This window comes from Pseudophryne corroboree, chromosome 6 (assembly GCF_028390025.1).
Source record: "Pseudophryne corroboree isolate aPseCor3 chromosome 6, aPseCor3.hap2, whole genome shotgun sequence".
Taxonomy (NCBI): Eukaryota; Metazoa; Chordata; class Amphibia; order Anura; family Myobatrachidae; genus Pseudophryne; species Pseudophryne corroboree.
The window spans coordinates 601,247,774-601,262,918 of record NC_086449.1 but is presented as its reverse complement, the minus strand read 5'-3'; positions in this window follow the sequence as shown (position 1 = coordinate 601,262,918).

Sequence of the window (15,145 nt, the reverse complement as noted above, 5' to 3'; positions counted from 1 at the left end):
ACACCCTACCAGCAGAGGCAATAGCCAGTAAAACCACGACCTTAAGTGTAAGACATTTAAGGTCCACAGACTCAAGTGGTTCAAATGGAGACTCTTGTAGGGCATTTAAGAGAACAGATCCCATGGAGCCACAGGAGGGTCATAGGGAGGCTGAATCTGTAAAATGCCCTGAGTGAAAGTATGAACGTCAATTTTCCTCTGAAACCACACCGACAAGGCAGATATATGAACCTTGAGGGAGGCCAGACGAAGGCCTAAGTGTAGGCCTTGTTGCAGAAAAGCCAAAAGCCTAGAAGTTCTGAACGAATAGGCATCATAATTCTTAGCAGCACACCAGGTGAAGTAAGAGTTCCAGACCCTGAAATAAATCCGTGCAGAAGCTGCCTTCCGTGCGGGCCTTCAACATAGTTTGAATAACCTTCTCGGAGAATCCCTTGGCCCTCAGGAGTGAAGCTTCAAGAGCTACGCCATTAAATCCAGTCTTGCCAGGTATGGATAGACACAAGGGCTCTGAATGAGAAGATCTGGGCATTGAGGAAGTAGAAATGATGCTCTATTGATAGACCCTGCAGGTCTGAGAACCAATGCTGTCTGGGCCACGCTGGAGCGACTAGAAGTAGTATTCCTCTTTTTTGCTTGAACTATCGTAGTACCTTGGGCAGGAGTGACACTGGAGGGAACACGTATGGCAGCCGAAAGTTCCATAGGATTGCCACTGCATCCACGAATGCTGCTTGAGGATCCCTTGTCCTTGATCTGAAGACCGGAATCTTGTGATTGTGTCGAGACACCATCAGGTCTACATCCGGTAGGCCCCACTTGTCCGGATGAAGACTCCACTCTCCAGCGTGAATGTCCTGATGACTGAGGAAATTCGCTACCCAGTTGAGGACTCCGGGAATGAACACTGCCGATATTGCTGGCAGATGGCGTTCCGCCCAACGGAGGATTTTTGATACTTCCAGCATTGCCATGCAGCTTCGAGTGCCGCCTTGATGATTTAACATGCCTGTTCTGTACTAGAGACAGGGTCAGTGTCAACGCATTGAACACCGCCCGCAATTCCAGAATGTTTATCGAGAGGAGAGACTCCTCCCTGGTCCACTGACCCTGGAGAGAGTGTTGCTCCAACACCGCGCCCCAACCCCACAGACTGGCATCCGTTGTCAGGAGGACCCAGTTGGAGATCCAGAAGAGACGGTCCCTGCTCAACTGTTGGTCCTGTAGCCACCAGCTCAGTGACAGATGAACCTCCGGAGTCAAGGAGATCATTTGAGACCTGATCCAATGAGGCAGGCCGTCCCACTTGGAAAGGATTAGCCTCTGCAGAGGGCAGGAATGAAATTGAGCGTACTCTACCATGTCGAAAGCCGACACCACGAGACCTATTACTTGCTTCGCTGAATGTATCGACACTCTTGGGCGAGAAAGGAAATATCTGATCCTGTCCTGAAGTTTCAGGACTTTCTCTGGAGACAAAAACAATTGTTGGCTGTGTGTATCCAGTAGTGCCCCCAGGTGCACCATGCTCCGAGCAGGGACCAGCAAGGACTTTTTCCAGTTGATGAGCCACCCGTGGGCTTGTAGGAATTGGACCATCAGTTCCAGATAACTGAGGAGAACCTCTTGGGAGTTCACCAGGATCAGCAAGTTGTCCAGATATGGCAGGATCCTGATTCCCTGACGGCGGAGAAGAGCCATCATCATGGCCATGACCTTGGTGAAGATCCAAGGGGCCGTGGCCAATCCAAAAGGCAGTGCCTGGAATTGACAATGTAGGTTGCCAATAGCAAACCGCAGATATTGCTGATGCGAAATGGCAATAGGTATGTGCAGGTAAGCATCCTGTATGTCCCGGGATACCATATAGTCTTCGGGTTCCATGGCCAGCACTATAGAGTTTCCATTCGGAATTTGGATACTCTCACAAACTTGTTCAATGATTTGAGGTTGAGTATAGGCCAGAAGGACCCATTTGGCTTTGGAACTAGAAACAGGGTCAAATAGTATCCCCTGCCTCTCTGAGACAGAGGTACTGGCAGTACCACTCCTGTATCCAGGAGGGATTGCACAATCAAGTGTAGAGCTTGCGCTTTTAACGGATCTGCAGGGATAACCATTGTGCAAAACTGGCGAGGGGGACGTCTCTTGAAAGAGATTGCGTACCCGTGAGAGACAACGTCCCGCGCACAGGCATCTGAAGTGGTCTTAAACCAGGCCTGGGCGAACTGCAGAAGTTGGGGTCCCCCGGGGGAGGCCGCCCCGTCATGTGGCAGGCTTGTTTTGTTAGGAAGCAGGCTGACGGGCGGCCCAGGATTGTTTAGATTTAGGCTTAGTGGTTTTGGAAGCACGAGCCTGTCGTGGATACACCTGAACCTTTGCTTTCCCTGGAGTTTGAAAGGAACGAAAGGTGGTACTCTTAGCCTTCGGAGCAGAAGGATTAGTATTTGGGAGACACGCAGTCTTGGCAGTAGCCAAGTCAGTTACAATCTTGCTCAGATCCTCGCCAAATAGGATGTCTCCCTTAAAAGAGAGCACCTCCAAGGTCTTTTTGGAGTTCAGGTCCACCCTTACGGACCTCAACCACATAATTCGACGAGCCAGGATAGATGTAGTAGATGCCTTGGCCGGCATTACAACTGCATTAGAGGACGCCTCCTGAATATAGTGGGAGGCTGTGGTAATATAAGACAGATATTGTCTGGCAGTGTCTGAAAAATCCAGAGGCAGCTCATCCTCAATTGCCTGAACCCATGCTTCAATTCCTTTCACAGCCCAGGAGGCTGCCATAGTGGGTCTATGTACTGCACCAGTAAGAGAATAAATAGACTTCAGGCATCCCTCAACACGCTTAACCGTCGGTTCCTTCAGTGAGGTGACAGTAGTGACAGGCAGAGTAGATGACAGCACAAGATGGGCGACATGAGAGTCCACCGGCGGCAGAGTTTCCCACTTGTTACTCAACTCCGCAGGGATAGGATAACGAGCTAGTTTTTTTTTAGACAGGGAAATTTCTTTCCTGGAGATGACCAGGATTCCTGACGTATGTCAATTAAATGGTCAGAATGTGGTAAGACTACTTTAGCAACCTTCTGACATTTGAACTTATCAGGTTTCTTAGACGCAGTAGTAGAAGGCTCGATCTCATCATCTATTTGGAGAATCAGCTTAATTGCCTCCACTAGGTCAGGAACATCAACCTGGTTTGCAGATTCCTCATCAGAAGCAACTGTATCAGTGTCTGACAGATCAGTATATTCTCAATCCTCATCGGAAGAATTATCCGAAATATTAGTGGATTGTGAGGAAGAAATTACCTGTTTAGATGACCCCTTAGCCAGAGGGGTGTGGGGTAAACTTTTGTCTAACCAAGGATTGATTTAATTATTGTAATTGGGTAGACAGAGTATCCGCCCAGGGCGGATTAACTACAGGGATAAGGGCCCTCATTCCGAGTTGATCGCTCGCTAGCTGCTTTTAGCAGCAGTGCAAACACTAAGCCACCACCCTCTGGGAGTGTATCTTAGCAGAAGTGTGAACGAAACGATCTCTGCGCTGCTACAAAAAAAATGTGCAGTTTCAGAGTAGCTGCAGACCTACTCCTACCTTGCGATCACTTCAGACTATTTAGTTCCTGTTTGACGCCACAAGCACACCCTGCGTTCGGCCAGCCATGCCTATGTTTTTCCAGCCACTCCTGCGTTTTTATCTGGCATGCCTGCGTTTTTTCACACACTCCCCGAAAACGGTCAGTTACCACCCAGAAACACCCACTTCTTGTCAATCACTCTGCAGCCAGCAGTGCGACTGAAAAGCGTCGCTAGAGCTTGTGTAAAACTGCATCGGCTTTTGTGAAAGTACGAAGCGCGTGCGCAGTGCGCACCATACGCATGCACAGATTTGCCGTTTTTCTGCCTGATCGCTGCGCTGCGAACAAAAGCAGCTAGCGATCAACTCGGAATGAGGGCAATATGTGGCTGCAATGGCAGTGGGGGTCCCACAGGGGGTGCAAGACATGTCACAAGTGTGCTCAGCATACTTGAGAACGCTGCCCAAGGTGGGTCCTGATTGGCCACAGGTGCTGCAGGTTGACTGGGTGTATGGCACTCAGCGCCTGAGCCAGCAGCTAAAACTTCCCCCTCAGGTAAATCCGTGGTGCCAGTACTGCAGGATGCAGAAGCATCTGTGGACTTCCCGCCCTGTTTGGCAGACATTATAAGGGATGTAGCCTTAGGATGCAACAGTACAATATAGCCAGACAAATACAATACCTGCAAAAATCCCCTATGTTCTATGACAGTAAACACAGGACACAAAATATACATTATGGTAAGAACTTACCGTTGATAATGGTATTTCTCCTATGTCCACAGGTTTCCACAGGTAACATTGGGATATGATGGAGTGACAGCGGATTGGCACCAAACGATCAAAAGCTTTCTGGACTCCCAGGATGCAATGGGCTCGTCCATATAATCCCGCCCACCGACTCAGTCAAATCAGTTGTTTCCAAAGCATTTAGACAGGAGCTTTATGTAGAACCCTATTCAGGCGAGAAGAACACACATACACACCCTTCCATGCAAGAGGGAAGAGGTTAGTGAGTATAAAGATTCTCAAATCAGGTGTGTCAGGGTGGGATCCCTGTGGAAACCTGTGGACATAGGAGAAATACTGTTATCAACGGTAAATTCTTACCATAACGTATATTTCTCCGGCAGGGTCCACAGGTTATCCACAGGATAACATTGGGACTTCCCAAAGCAATTTTTAGCGGTGGGGACACTCCTGATTAGACAGGAGAACCTTTCGCCTGAATTCAGTGTCATGAGAAGCAAAGGTATCCAAGGCATAATGTCTAATGAAAGTGTTAATGGAAGACCATGTGGCTGCCTTACATATCTGTTCTGCTGAAGCTCCATGTTGTGCTGCCCATGAAGGACCTACCTTACGTGTAGCGTGAGCAGAGACATTAGCCGGAACAGGGAGGTCAGCTCGAGAGTATGCTTCTGAAATGGTCATTCGAAGCCATCTTGCTAGCGTCTGTTTAGTAGCAGGCCATCCTCTCTTGTGAAATCCATAGAGAATGAAGAGAGAATCTGTCTTTCTGATGGCACTGGTACGATCTACGTAGATTCTTAATGCACGGACTACGTCCAGCGACGCTTCTCCCGCAGAAAGTCCAGATACCTGAAAAGCCGGGACTACAATTTCTTCATTAAGGTGAAGCTTCGAGAACACCTTTGGAAGATACCCAGACTTAGTTCTGAGAACTGCTTTATCTGGATAAAAAAAAATCAGAAAAGGAGATTTACATGACAGCGCTCCTAAATCTGACACTCTTCTAGCTGATGTCATAGTCAGTAGAAAGAGTACTTTAGCTGTCAACCATTTAAGATCCACTTTCTTAAGTGGTTCAAACGGAGCCCCTTGAAGGGCTCTGAGGACCAGACTTAAATCCCAAGGTACTGCAAGAGGAACAGAAGGTGGTTGAATGCGCAGCATTCCCTGGAAAAAAGTATGCACATCTTGTAAAGTAGCAATTTTCTTTTGAAACCATACAGTCAATGCTGAAATTTGAACTCTCAAGGAAGCCACCTTCAAACTAGAGATGTGCACTGGAAATTTTTCGTGTTTTGTGTTTTGGTTTTGGATTCGGTTCCGCGGCCGTGTTTTGGAATTCGGATGCGTTTTGGCAAAACCTCCCTGAAAATTTTTTGTCGGATTCGGGTGTGTTTTGGATTCGGGTGTTTTTTTAAAAAAACCCTCAAAAACAGCTAAAATCATAGAATTTTGGGGTAATTTTGATCCTATAGTATTATTAACCTCAATAACCAAAATTTTCACTCATTTCCAGTCTATTCTGAACACCTCACACCTCACAATACTATTTTTAGTCCTAAAATTTGCACCGAGGTCGCTGGATGACTAAGCAAAGTGACCCAAGAGGGCGGCACAAACACCTGGCCCATCTAGGAGTGACACTGCAGTGTCAGACAGGATGGCACTTCAAAAAATTGGCCCCAAACAGCACATGATGCAAAGAAAATAGAAAAAGAGGTGCACTGTGGTCGCTGGACGGCTAAGCTAAGCGACACAAACACCTCAATAACACAGAAATGATTCGTTCTAATCAATGATATTATTGGTCCAAATCACTGGAAGAAAATGACAACATCACTGGAATTATTCGTTCTAATCAATGGTATTATTGGTCCAAATCACTGGAAGAAAATGACAAAATCACTGGAATTATTCGTTCTAATCAATGGTATTATTGGTCCAAATCACTGGAAGAAAATGACAAAATCACTGGAATTACTCGTTCTAATCAATGGTATTATTGGTCCAAATCACTGGAAGAAAATGACAAAATCACTGGAATTATTCGTTCTAATCAATGGTATTATTGGTCCAAATCACTGGAAGAAAATGGAATGGATGGATACTTGCAGTGACACAGAGCTGCAAGATACAGCAATGGCCTACTGTACAACTATATACTGTTAGTTACCAAAATGCTGCACTGTAATACTAGAAGCTATAGAAAAGTATATATATTATTGTATATATCAGTACAGAGCAGTGTAACTGTGACACGTGTCCTGACAAGCAGTATAGAAACTATAGAAAATAAGAAAAGTATATATATTATTGTATATATCAGTACAGACAGAGCGGTGTAACTGTGACCCATGTGTCCTGACAAGCAGTATAGAAGCTATAGAAAAGTATATATAATATTACTGTATATCAGTACAGAGCGGTGTAACTGTGACACATGTGTGCTGACAAGCAGTATAGAAGCTATAGAAAAGTATATATAATATTACTGTATATCAGTACAGAGCGGTGTATCTGTGACACATGTGTCCTGACAACCAATATAGAAGCTATAGAAAAGTATATATATATATATATATATATTGTATATATCAGTACATAGCAGTGTAACTGTGACACATGTGTCCTGACAAGCAGTATAGAAGCTATAGAAAAGTATATATATTATTGTATATATCAGTACAGAGCAGTGTAACTGTGACACATGTCCTGACAAGCAGTAAAGAAGCTATAGAAAATAAGAAAAGTGTATATATTATTGTATATATCAGTACAGACAGAGTGGTGTAACTGTGACCCATGTGTCCTGACAAGCAGTATAGAAGCTATAGAAAAGTATATATAATATTACTGTATATCAGTACAGAGCGGTGTAACTGTGACACATGTGTCCTGACAAGCAGTATAGAAGCTATAGAAAAGTATATATATATTGTATATATCAGTACAGAGCAGTGTAACTGTGACCCATGTGTCCTGACAAGCAGTATAGAAGCTATAGAAAAGTATATATAGGGGCGTGGCCTGGAGGCTGACTGAACATGCTGCACTACATATGAGCTCCCAGGGATCTGGGTGTTTAATAGCACTTAAATAACCTGCGCACGTTTATTATTTGCCCTGGGTGATCTGGTCACCGTTCTACCCCAGTAGTGCAAGCAGGGAGTTGGTGCTGCGGAGTCGGGGAGCCGGTTTCCTGGCTCCCGCGGACTGCGGCCTACTTCTTGCCCTGAAGCCGGGGCCTCAATGTCTGTACATACCCCCGGCCGTGTGGACTTCCCTCCCGAGACATCTGCGGTGCCCGCCGGGACTCAGCCCCAGCTGGAACATCATTAAAACCTGCCCAGCGCTCCTTCCTGCTCGACGGAGATACTCCGGGACCGGAGGGTGGCCAGACCGCGCGCTCCAGGGCCTGGGCGGCGGCCATCTTGGAAGCTGAGGACGTGAGGTGAATCAGTGGCAGCACGAAGGAGACGTCCGGCGGCTCCCGGGTGGACGCGGCTGGCGGCCCCGGCCCCTACGAGATGACTACACCATCTCCTACCCCTGTGTGCTTCCTGGGTGCCCGACTAGCGCTGCGGCAGACGGACCGCTGACTCGTCCGCGGCCGCCCCCCCCCGCCAACCGGAGGATCAACAGCTCTTGCTGCAAGTGCCCTCCTGTTTACCTGGGACCCGTTACCAGCGTGTTCCTGCGCCCTGAGGTTAGAGCTGCCCGTGCGGGTGACGAGGACCCCCCCCCCCCTCCCCCCTCACCCTTGGGCACTTGGAGGACCCGTAACACCCCTGCCCCTCTGCGAGTTCACCCACGGCTGTGGGTGTCTCGCTGGGCAGCTAAAGAGCTTGGCACAGCCTCCTGCGGCCTTCTGCCAAGCCGCGTTAGACACGGGGGTTAAGGGTGGAAGCCCATAATTGCACAGCCGTGGGGGCTAATTCGGTAGACCTGTACCCCGGCCCTATCGACACATTCCTCCTCTGTCTGGAACCCTCCCCTGTGGATGGGCTACACCCCTATACCTATACCTGAAGATACCGGGATTTCTTTCTCCTTAAGTTATAATAGCCCTTGGAGGGCCCCGATCCTATTTAACCTGCTGTCATAACCTGAGTATCCCTGGAGCGCTTGGGGTGCGGGGGCCGGAGCTCTCCCCAGTGTTTCTTTTGTGCGCAAAGAGGATGGCTAGCCTCATAGCCATGTCAGCCCTGCTCATGCCAATGTAATACAAGAGGTGTATCCTACCCCTGCCATTATCTGCGTGATGTCTTGATAGTCCCTGAGACAGTGGAGCCTTCAGATTTTTCCATCTTCTGTGTTTGAAACCGCTGAGCTATCTTCCTCGGGGCCTTAATATGCCTACTAGACGCAACAAACCATCAAAGCCTGCACAACAGCTTTCATTTTTCAAGTCGTCTCCGAAAATGTCTGGCTCTAAAGTCGCCGGGACCTCTACAAAAGGAGCAGTCCCTAAGACTCCTCCCCCATTGGAGGTGCCCCTTTCCACATCCGGAGCCGCTACGAGTCTGGACAGGGTAGGAGATGGAGAGGCCCTCACTGTGGGCACTATGAAGCTACTTCTGTCTCGATTTAAGGAGGAGGTGGCAGCTGAGTTCCGTACCACATTAACGGCATGCCAACAATCTATAGACGACCTGGGTGGCCGCACTGACCATTTAGAAACTAAAATGGAGGAAGTCGTGGGGTCCCATAACGGCCTACTGGACTCTCACGATGCGTTGGAGGCGGAGGTGAAGCTTTTGCGGGACAAAGTCACGGATCTGGAGGACAGGTCGCGTCGTAGCAATCTTAAATTGCATGGAGTCCCCGAATCGGTGTCACACAGCAGTCTACACGATTACGCCGTGGCCCTATTTAAAGCTCTATTACCTAAGTCTCCATCTGCAGACTTCCTTATTTATCGAATACACCGGTTGCCGAAGGCCAGAGCGGCCCCAGGCGATGCCCCTAGAGATGTTCTAATGAAAATGCACTACTTCCACGTTAAAGAGGCTTTACTGAAAGCATCTAGACCGTCGTCTGACACATCTTCAGCCCTTCAAGGACTTCAACTCTTCGGTGACTTGTCTGCTGCCACCCTCTACAAACGACGGTCATTCCACCCGATCACTGCGGCCCTCAGAAAAGCTGATATCCCATATCGTTGGGGTTTCCCTACCAAGTTGCTGGTTCCCCGAGATGGCTCCACTGTCTCTATTTCTTCCGTAGATGAAGGAGCGAAATTGCTTAGATCATGGAACATTGCGGATCCCACTGCAGACTCCTCCCCCCGTCGACTTCAGCAGGACTGGTCCTCGGTGAAGTGAGGACGCCTGCTCTGGGTCGGACAGGTTACATAGCTACTATGTTTCTACTGTTATGACTCCAGTGACTCTCCCGATATAGTGGTTGGCTATGTCAGTATTATCCTTGCCCCTGTCTGGGGGGCCGTGGTGTGTCGGGGGAGGCGCTGAATAGTGTGGGCGATTTGCCCGGGTTTCGTGCCTGGCGCCTCCCTGGTCATAGCTGTTCTCTTTTCAGGTAGTCTGTTGGGATGGTTTAAGAGTTTAATATGAAGTGAGAGTTGCTGGACTGATTCTAATGTTTGATTTCTATGGTCTGTCCCCATGTTGGAGCATATATGTTCCGCCTTATCTGTTCCTACCATTTTGTATGTACGCGTGTGCATTCCTCTACACTCACACTATCAGGATGTTCTAGTGTTCTTTAGTAGCTAGTATCAAAGTATGGCGGGTGGTGGGAGTTATGCCACTAACCCCCCCTTAGCCTACACAGCCGCCACGTTATGGCGACTGGTCGTGATCTCAAGAGAGATCAATTTAGTTTTGTTTGTATTATTAATTTTCTTATGTCTCCCCTCATGTTCTCTGATATGTTCCCCCCCCCCCTATCAGGTATATCAGTTTATGCGTAGAAATTGGTTAGCGAAGTCCTCAGCTCTACTTGTAGCTGAATATGGTTAATATAGTCTCTATTAATGCTAAAGGGCTTAACTCTCCCCAAAAGCGAAGAGTAGCCTTGAATTACTTTCATAAGCTTAAGGCACATGTGGTGGCAGTACAGGAGACCCACTTTCAGAGTCAAAATCCCCCCCTCTTCACTAACTCACGTTACCCCCTTTGCTATACTGCGAATGGACCCACCAAGAAAGCCAGCGTGGCTCTTCTTATCGCACAACACTGCCCGTTCGTTCTGTCCTCTAAATATGAAGACCCTGATGGGAGATATTTAATTTTAGTGGGTCAGCTAGAAAATGTGGAGACCACTCTGGTCTCTTGCTACGCCCCCAATACTAAACAAATCTAATTTCTTAGAACCTTTTGTAGAGTTCTCCAGGAGCATACTAGGGGAGCCATATTGATCCTTGGAGACTTCAATATGGTACTGGATCCCATTATGGATCGCTCCCGCCCAACCCGAACCCTTCGTAGCAGTCCGACCCAGGATCCCTCAGGCAAATTTGGTCAATTGCTAGCTGAATATGCGTTGTATGATGTGTGGAGAGCCAGACATCCTGCAGAGCGAGATTACACTTTCTATTCCCACGTGCATAGCTCATACTCTAGAATAGATTTAGCATTAGCTGATAAGTGGACGTTAGCGGCTATAAGTAGAGTGGATATATTGCCTATGTCTTGGTCCGATCACTCGCCACTTGTTGTAGTTTGGGATATAAGTAAGAGGGTGGTCCCTCATGGCCCCTCGAGGCTGGGTCGGTTTCTTCTTGCCCGCCCTGAGGCTCACCAGGCTATTCAGCAATCACTAGATTTATACCTGGCTACTAACTGCCCCAACGATACATCCGTTTTCACCCATTGGTGTTCTTTGAAGGCCGTGGTTAGAGGCTCTGCAATCCAGATAGCGGCCAGACTCAAACGTGAGTATAGAAATAGATATGCCTCGGCCGAGAGAGAGGCTGCCCAACTGGAATCTGCACATAAAACTAGCCCTGATAATAAATTCCTCTTTAAGCAACTCCTTGCTCCCCGTGAAAAGGTAAATAATAAATTCGCCTTGACTGAAGTTCACCGCAATTTGCAGCGGCTCAATCAACAATACTATAGGCTTGGTAACAGAGCGGGACGTTTGCTGGCGCGTAAATTGAGGGGGCGTAGAGCTAAGGAACGAATACATGCTATCCATACATCTTCTGGAGTTAAAGTAACCGATCCGGTTGCGATAGCTAATGCGTTTGCTGAATATTATTCGCAGCTATATAACCTTAGAGATGACCCTGGTACTCCTCAGCCCTCTTTGTCAGATATTGCTGGATTTTTGGATGGGTTGTCGCTCCCCACTATTGATTCTCAGACTCGTGAACGCCTTAGCTCACCCTGGCTACTCGAAGAAGTCGAGGTAGCCATAGATTCCTGTCCAATAAATAAGGCCCACGGCCCAGATGGGTACCCTTCTAACTTTTATAAATCATTTAAATCAACCCTCGCCCCACTTTTAATGTCGGTTTTTAATGAAGCCTCTGACTCCACAGGTTTCCCGAAGGAGATGTTAGAGGCCCGGATAGTTACCATCCCTAAGCCGGGCAAATCTCCTACAGCGGTCCAGAATTATCGCCCAATAGCATTGCTGAACAATGACCTTAAATTGTTCGCTAAGATGGTGGCAAATAGAATATCCCCCCTCTTGCCTAGCTTGATCAATCCTGACCAAGTAGGTTTTGTCATGGGCCGGCAAGCGTCAGATAACACACGCAGGGTTATTGATTTGATTGAATGCTGCCAGGCTCGGGGCGACCCTCTCTTGCTCCTTTCTCTGGATGCAGAAAAAGCATTCGATAGGCTCCACTGGGACTATTTGCGGGTTACACTGGGCCGTTTTGGATTTGCAGGCAGGATACTTGACTCCATTTTGGCTCTATATTCCTCACCCTCGGCTTCAGTTTTCACCAATGGTTGTAATTCATCTACATTTAATATTACTAATGGGACTCGTCAGGGCTGCCCTTTATCACCCCTCATCTTTATTCTGGCTGTTGAGCCTCTGGCGGAGCGGATTAGGATGCTTGACTCAATTGTTGGTCCAGTGGTGCGAGGGATGCCCCATAAAATCTGTCTTTTTGCTGACGATATATTAGTATGCCTTAGAGAGCCTGAATCGTCTTTACCACATTTACACTGTCTCCTAGACTCCCATGCAGCGGTCTCCTACTACAGGTTGAACACTACTAAGACTGAGGCCCTCCCTTTAAATATTTCGGATACAGCTCTTAGTCGTCTAAAGAATGATTACAAGTACGCGTGGCAACTCAGATCGCTTAAATATTTGGGTGTTCATATATCTAGGGGGCGGGACTTAGTGGGGTGTAACTATGACCCACTCTTTCGGGCATTTGAATTATTTATTAAAGATTGGATGATGCAGGTGGTTTCCTGGGTTGGATGAGTGGCAGCTGCGAAGATGGTTCTTTTGCCAAAATTGATGTACCTTTTCCGTACCATCCCCAGGACCTTCCCTAAAGATATTTGTAATAAATTCAACAGATTATTAACCAAATATGTATGGGGGGGCTCAAGGCCGAGAATAGCGAAATCCACATTACTTGCTCCAAAGTGTGCCGGGGGAGTTGCATATCCAGATTTAGAGAGATATCATACTGCTTGTTTACTCGCCCAGGCCAAAGATTGGTTCACCCAGGACACTCCTAAACCATGGGTGTCTTTAGAACAGAATGCTATATCCCCCTTCACATTGCCGGATTTGTTCTGGTTACCTACCATTTCAATCCCTGCTAGAGCTGCCGAATGTTCCGCGGTCCAAGCTACGTTATCAGCATGGAAAACAGAACTTAAATCTCTCCCTGCGGGCATTCTCTGCCCTCCCCCCATTTGTCTCTCCACGCTATAGCCCTGTTGATCCCAGATTTGCACTTATATCATTGGCGGGACATAGGTCTCTCCACCCTAAAGGATGTCCTTCAGGACGGTGTTTTAGTCCCCTTTTCCTCACTCCAGGAACGATATCAGGTACCTAGACAAGACATTCATAAATATTTGCAACTGAGGCATTGGCTTCAGAGCTGCTCTCCCAACCGAGCCCCCCTTACAGGCCTCCCTAAACTACTGTTGTCTCTCCTAGTGCCCAGCGGTAATAGGGGTGGCATCTCCAGATGGTACCAACATCTAGTGACAGAGTCCTGCCAGCGAGTATTCCCCTCACAGACTAAATGGGAAAAAGACCTCCCTGCCGTCTTCACCGAAGATATCTGGAAAGATGTCTTTAAATCTTACTTTAAAATATCAAAATGTGTAAACCATTGATGAGATGTACTATAAATTGGTTCACAGGGTATATTTTACACCGGAACGTTTGCACAAGATTTGGCCTGATGTCTCCGCTAGTTGCTGGAGGAATTGTGGAATGGTGGGAGATATCCTTCATATTTTTTGGCTATGTCCGGCGATCAGATCGCTCTGGAGGGAGGTGTTCCTTTTCATTTCCCACGTATTGGGAGTAGCCCTAACACCTGACCCCCTTCTGGCACTCTTTCACGGTTACTATGGTGAGATGTCGAGTAGTGATAGATATCTTTTAGGCCACATCCTTATAGCTTCTAAGGCTGCCATCGCCTCCAAATGAAGTCGGTGGCAGTCCCTACTTTATTGATGACAGAACATAAGGTCCATCAACATTATGTTTTTGAAACAGCAGAGGGCGATTACTCTTCTTCAGAGACTACCTCTATTGGGAAGAAATGGTTTAAATGGTTCCTATATAAGGAGAGATTGGGCCAAATGGGTGTATCTGGCGCCACGGCTGCGTTACCAGATCTTTCTGTGCTTCGCTCTCCGGTCCATACTGGACCATGATTTGCTAAGTGATGTAGACCTCCTCTCTTTTACAGTGTTCTGATTTCATTGTTGTACTACGATTTACCTGATACATACCCTTCCCTCCCCTTGTCTTTATTAGTTCTGTTGTGTATGTGTTTTTCTCCCCCCCTCTTGATTTTATGTACCAATTTACATGTAACTGTATTTCATATGAAAACTCAATAAAAATTCAATATAAAAAAAAAAGAAAAAAGAAAAAAGAAAAGTATATATATTACTGTATATCAGTACAGAGCGGTGTAACTGTGACACATGTGTCCTGACAAGCAGTATAGAAGAAGCTATAGAAAAGTATATATATTATTGTATATATCAGTACAGAGTGGTGTAACTGTGACCCATGTGTCCTGACAAGCAGTATAGAGGCTATAGAAAATAAGAAAAGTATATATATTATTGTATATATCAGTACAGACAGAGCGGTGTAACTGTGACCCATGTGTCCTGACAAGCAGTATAGAAGCTATAGAAAAGTATATATATATATATACACACTGTATATCAGTACAGAGCAGTGTAACTGTGACACATGTGTCCTGACAAGCAGTATAGAAGCTATAGAAAAGTATATCATTGTATATATCAGTACAGAGGAGTGTAACTGTGACACTTGTCCTGACCAGCAGTATAGAAGCTATAGAAAATAAGAAAAGTATATATATTATTGTATATATCAGTACAGACAGAGCGGTGTAACTGTGACCCATGTGTCCTGACAAGCAGTATAGAAGCTATAGAAAAGTATATATAATATTACTGTATATCAGTACAGAGCGGTGTAACTGTGACACGTGTCCTGGCAAGCAGTATAGAAGCTATAGAAAAGTATATATATTACTGTATATCAGTACAGAGCGGTGTAACTGTGACCCACGTGTCCTGACAAGCAGTATAGAAGCTATAGAAAAGTATATATATACTGTATATCAGTACAGAGC